The sequence below is a fragment of the Myotis davidii genome, unplaced genomic scaffold (assembly GCF_000327345.1).
Source record: "Myotis davidii unplaced genomic scaffold, ASM32734v1 scaffold211, whole genome shotgun sequence".
Taxonomy (NCBI): domain Eukaryota; kingdom Metazoa; phylum Chordata; class Mammalia; order Chiroptera; family Vespertilionidae; genus Myotis; species Myotis davidii.
Window position 1 is genome coordinate 1,404,956 of NW_006282523.1, and position 5,784 is coordinate 1,410,739.

General features: G+C 62.9%; 1 long non-coding RNA gene across 1 annotated transcript in view; it reads right to left on the minus strand.

Annotated features, from left to right (window-relative positions):
- LOC107182136 overlaps positions 1-2,078 on the minus strand; it is a 9,235-nt gene extending 7,157 nt beyond the window's left edge. The window contains exon 1 of the long non-coding RNA XR_001512861.1: positions 1,683-2,078. This is a non-coding gene — a long non-coding RNA (uncharacterized LOC107182136). The remainder of the gene's footprint in view (positions 1-1,682) is intronic.
- Positions 2,079-5,784: the final 3,706 nt, after the last annotated feature.

A 5,784-nucleotide genomic window follows, 5' to 3' on the forward strand; every position in this document is an offset into this window, starting at 1 on the left:
CGGAGACGCGGTGCTGATGCCTGTAAACTTGTACGCTGCTCGAGGAGGTCGGGATCCACAGGATGAACCGTGTGGGACTACCCGAACCCACAAAGATGATAATTTTATAACTTTTTTGTTTGAAATACCACTGATTTTTAAAAATATTTTGTTTTCCCATAATTAAGGGAATTTTTTTCTCGTAAGCTTCCCAGGACTTAGAACAATTGGTGAATCCACACTCTTGTGGACACAGATGAAGCGCTTGTCTCCTCTCCCACCCGATGGCTCCAGAACTCAGAAACGCAGCGAGCGCGGCCTTCCCAGGCAGCAGGCCCAAGGCTGAGAGGAGCGCCAGGCTGCGAACACGCGGGCTCAGCAGGGCCGGCGGCTTTAGACGAAGGAAGGCCGGCTCCATGGAGCCACAGCCCTGGGCGCCCTGCCTGCAGGGCTCCCGCTTCCCCAGGTGGGTGAGGAAGGTACGTTCCCAGCAGGTGCAGGAACCTCAAGCTTTTGGGGGGCCCTGGGAAAAGAGGATCACCCCAGTCTACAGGGACCACAGGCGCAGCCGAGGGCAAGTCCGTGGCTGGGCTCTCTCGCCAAGAAGTCCCGGCAACACAGGCCCGAGCCAGCCGGTCGCTGCTCTCGCTCTGATGTGAACAGCCAGGCAAGTTTAATAAGACGAGCCTTCCTTTATGAACCCATCAGTTTTACTATCATTATCTTCATCAAAAATAGAGGTGATTGTAAAGAGAAAATTTCATCCAGCAAAAGTTCCCCCCCACACACCTATAGACATCCGATTCCAGCTCTTAACACTAATTGTGAGGAATTTATGATTTACCAAACATGCTGCTCTGCACTCTTGGAATTAGTGAGTCTAGAAACAGCTGGTGCAGAAAGGACACTCGCCCGCCCTGTGCCGGAAGCAGGATTGAGTCTCCTGATCACAGAGACAGGGACTCGCCCCTGGGCTGTGTGAGCGAACGCAGGGTCTTCACTCATGGGGCACCAGCCTGTTTCTTTGTCTCGCCCATTCCCCACAAACTGTGGGTTTCTTTGTCTTGGTTAATCTGTCTTGCTGTCAATTTAATTCTTAAACGTTCAGAAATTAAAAGGGTGGGGGAAATTTCCCTCCCCAACAAGGAGGTGGGTGATGGGTGGATGGATGGATGACTGGATGGTGGATGGATGGATAGGTGGATGGGTGGGTAGATGGGTGAATGGATGGTGGACGGACGGATGGATAGATGGGAGGGTGAGGATGGACCGGCTTCCAGCAGATGGGCAGATAGATGGGTGTGTGGGTGGATGAATAGATAAATCGATGAGTGGATGGGTGGGTGGACGATGGATGGTGGATGATGGATGGTGGATGGGAGGGTGGATGGGCAGATGGATGGGTGGGTGGATGGATGGATGAGGGGATGGATAGATGGATGAGTGGATGGGTAGGTGGATGCATGGATAGATAAATGGATGAATGGGTGGGTAGACGGATGGTGGGTGGGTGGGTGCCTCTGCTGCTCACCAGGCTGCACAAAGTGCAGCAGCTCCAAGGACCGGCGGTGTCTCCTCACACACGGCCCGTGAGCAGGCTCCTGACCTCCCTTGAGATCCGGACACGGGCTCTGCTCTCCCTCCTGGCCCCGCGCCTGGCCTCCCCGGGCCCAGAGCATTGTGCCCATCGCACCCTGGCTCACCTGCAGGCTGGCCCAGCTGGGCACGGAGCCTGTTCCCCAGCTCCAGCAGCTGCTCTTTCTCCCGCCGCAGGCGGAGGACCACCCGGGCCGCCTCCTTCAGCTTCCTCTGGAGCTGCTGCACAGACAGGGCCTGTGGGGGCTGCGTCCCTGGGCCCTCGGTCCCTGCGGGTCCCCCAGCTGCTGGGTCCTGTGAATGAAACCCACATAGCAGTCAGCCCACAAGATAAGCCCCCCAATGGGGGAGGGGGATGCGATGGCTGTGTCACCTGTCTCAGACCCGACATCCCTGGGGACAGACGCCCTTCCAAAGAGAGGCCCTGGGCAGTGTCAGCAGAGATGGAGACGCCCCTCACGGCGGGATCCGGTTCCTCTGCACCCAGTTCCTTCCCAGCCCCGACCCCGGGGCCTGTCCCCCCACCCAAAGAGTGCCCTCCCAGTGAGGACGAGGAGGAGCCAGCCGGCACCCACCCCCGCCTCCCAGGGTGCCCCAGGACCCATGAGGGCTGTGCCTCTGATGGGCCCCGTGTGTGTGCCATGGCCACAGCCTGGGTGCCTGCTGCCCACCTGGCATAGAAGGGCAGGAGGGGCCCAGTGGTGGCTGCACAGCCCACCTCCTTCGCCGGCGCCCACCCTGCGCTTTGCCCTCTGCTGGACTAGTGGCCGCCCCTCTCCTGCCCCGGCTCCAGGCTCAGCCACGTGCTCCACCTGCCCGCAGGCTCCTCTCGACAACGATGCAGAGAGAAAGCAGAGGCCATGGGGGCCCACACTCCAGGTCTGAGCCCCCAGTCCTAACCCCACTGAGGACCGTCTCCCCACCTGACCCACCCAAGGTTCCTGCACAGACAGGTTCTCCCAGGGGGGCCTGCAAAACAAGAGCGGGGGGGCTGCCTGTTTCAGGGGGGGCCCGAGAGGCCAGTGGTGCCCAAGGCCCGACGGAAACAGGTGGCCTACTTGGCTGGCTGCTTCTGACACCTCTGAAAAGCCGCAGTGTGCCCGTCCCGGCCACACGATCTGCCGTGGACACAAGGAAGTGCTCCGCGTCCCCGGCAGAGGCCAGCACGCCCTGTCCTGGCTCCTTTTCCTGGTGCGCCTTCCAGGCCTGGCAGGCGCCGTGCCCTCCGTGCCCGGGAGCCGCAGTGACTGCCCATGGTGCCTGGCCTGTGCCCCAGGCTACAGAGGCAGAGGTCCATGGCCCTGAGCCCCGGACAGACTGGGCCTGTCTCCCCTGTGTGCCTGCTCTGCTTTCTCAGGGACGCAGGACACGCATGGGGTCCTGGAGGCAGGAGCGTGGCTCATGCACAGAGGCCCCCGAGGGGCTGACCCATAGCCTCCCAGCAGGGTCTGGGCGGCCGGTCGGGGTGGGAGCTTGGCCAGCAGCGTCCGACTCCTGTGTTAAAGTGAGGAGAGAGCAGTCCTGTACCAGATTCCCAGACCTTGGAGCATGAGAGCCGTAGGAGAAGACACCCCCCGGCGCCCTCAGCACGAGTGAGGTGGCTGCCGGGCTGCGCTCTAGTCCCTGGGGCTGCGCAGTGAGGGGTCCGGCAGCAGGGACCCCACCTGGCCCCCTGGGGCTCGGCTCCTGGTAAGATACGTTATGTAGATCACTCCAAGGCTCCTCCCCACGATAGTGATTCCAAGCTAACAATGACCAGAACCCCCAGGAACTTCGGAACTTGTGGCCCCATGCTGCCAGCCCCAGGCCCCGAAGGCAGCTGGGCAGCAGCTGAGCTGTCCCCACGATGCCCCAGTCCACAGAGGAGAACGCTGGAGGCCAAGGCCTGGGCTGAGTGAGACCCGCCCGGTGCAGAGGACGGGGATCCACTGCAGATTCAACCCTCCTGCAGTCCCAGCCTCCAGCGGAGTCAGCGCTGGTTGGACAGCAGACACTGCCCCCCAGTGGACCCGTGCGTCCCTCCGGGTGCTGCCTGGTTTACGGGTTTTCGGGACAGGGTGGAGCCAACAGCAGGCGAAGGTGCTGCTGGGCAGCCAGGTCATCCTCCCTCTGACCCTCGCAATCAGCCCACCAGCCGCCCCGCTGTGGGCCGGGCCACCAGAGACCTGGGAGGGGTGTGACCTGGGCTCCCTGAGGTCGGCTGGGGCCGGAGGGCCTGGCTTAGAGAAGCTGCAGGCAGCAGCCCAGGTGGCAGCGGCCTGTGCTCAATGCAGGGGGAGCTGGGGACACGCCACCCTTTTTGCCCAGCCACCGTTTTACTTCCTGAAAACGAGGACGTTCTCTTAACAACCAGTCAGCAAAACCAGTTCCACGTGGAGCAGCGTCCGAGCGAATGCACTGTCCACGTGCTCCCGTTCCTCCTGCCCTGCACCCGGCCCCGGGTCGGTGCAGCCCGCCTGTCTGTGCTCTTAGCCGGTCCCGACGTCGTCTGTCCCAGCTGGCAATGGGGCCCTCAGTGAGGTGGTGTCTGCAGGTGAGGCTACTCCGACAGGGACGCCTCCCTTTGTAACAAGGGCTGTGAGGTGCAGACACCACTGGCCACCGGCCACCTTCCCGCAGTGTCCCCTGTGCGGGGCCAGCCCAGCTGACTCCCTGAACATGGCCCGCTGCTCCTCTTCCTGCATCTCTGCCCGTCTCTCAGGGGCATCTCTGTGCCCATGTCTGAGGGATGATGGCGCCCCAGCACTGCCTGGCGGGTTGGTCAGCAGGCCCTGCAGGGTTCCTGCGCCCCGTCATGTCCCAGGCTGGAATCCGCCACCCGCCCTGGCTCCTCCAGCAGAGTGGGCGCTCAGCGAGGGGGCGCAGGTCTGCAGGGCTCCTGGGGACGGGCTCCATTGCCCTGCTCTCCTCTCCCACAGCTGCCCCGGGGCATCCTCGCCCTCGGCCTTCTCCTCCCCCATCGGGGCTGTCTCCCAGCCACAGACACACAGCTGGGCAGCTGTGGTGGGAGCCCGGGTGGCCTGGGCTGGGCAGAGGGACTGGCCACTTAGGTTTTTTGTGCCTCAGATTTCTCATCCAGGAAGTGACCTCTCCAAGGTCATAAGACGCTTGGACTGAAAGGAGACGCTGACCTCCGTGCGAGGCCCGAGGCGTGTCCCCACCTGCCCGGCCTGTGGGCCCGGAGACCACCCTCCTTGCGTGTAAGTCCTGCTTATCTGCACCACGTCTTCCCCTTCGCTCTGACAAGTGGAATCAGTGACGCGAGAACCAGGCGAGCTGTGGGCGTGGGCGGCAGGGGACTGGCCTTAGGGCTAGGGGACGCATCCAACCGAAGGTACAGAGGTCAGTGCCCACCTCCCCCCACCCCACCGTCTCCCACAGGCACCCCTCATGGGGTCGCCCTAGGGGGAGAACTCCAGGGACAGGTCTCCTCTCCTCTCCTCCCCCACCCCCCAGTCCTCTCCGTCCCTGCCCCACCCCCACCCGCTGGCTCTGGGAGCTGCTGGGAAAAGACAACAGGCGGTCTTCCATGTCTACACTCTCCGCCTCCGAGCGCAGAGCGCCCGCTCCCAGGCAGGGCTCACTCTGACGACCGGTCACTGGGGGACAGGTCTCAGGGCCGGCAGGGGACCCTGGGGGTCAGCACCCCTGTGGGGCACTCTGTGGCTCGGAACCCTGGCTGGGACCACAGAGCGGGGCAGGCAGTGGGGCTGCGGGCCTGACCGGGACGAGGACGGAGCCCATGCCACAGGGGCCGGCAGCGGTTTCAGAGAAGCTCATGGAAGCAACAGGGTCCTCTTGAAGGAAACCCCAAGTTAGCACTCAGTCCGGGGGCGCTCAGGGCCTCTTGGCAGCTCGCCAAGACTCGTCACACATGCAACGGTTCCCTATGCCTGGCCTCTGAACCGAGGATTGAGGATCATAAAGACTGGTACTGCCCCTTCAGCAGGGTGTCCCCTAAAAGGGGAGGGGAGAGAGAGGAAAGACGGGGAGGAAAAAGAGGGAAGGAGGGGGAGAGAGGGAGAGAGAGGGAGAGGGGGGAGGGAGAGAGGGAGGGGAGGAGGGAAGAGGGGGGAGGAGGGAGAGAGGGTAGGGAAGAGGGGAAGGGAGAGGGGGAAGGAAGAGGAGAGGAGAGGGGAAGAGAAGGAGGGCCCCAGGGAAGGCAGAGGAAGAGGGGGGCGGCCCACCGGCCTAGGCTCTGCTGACTAA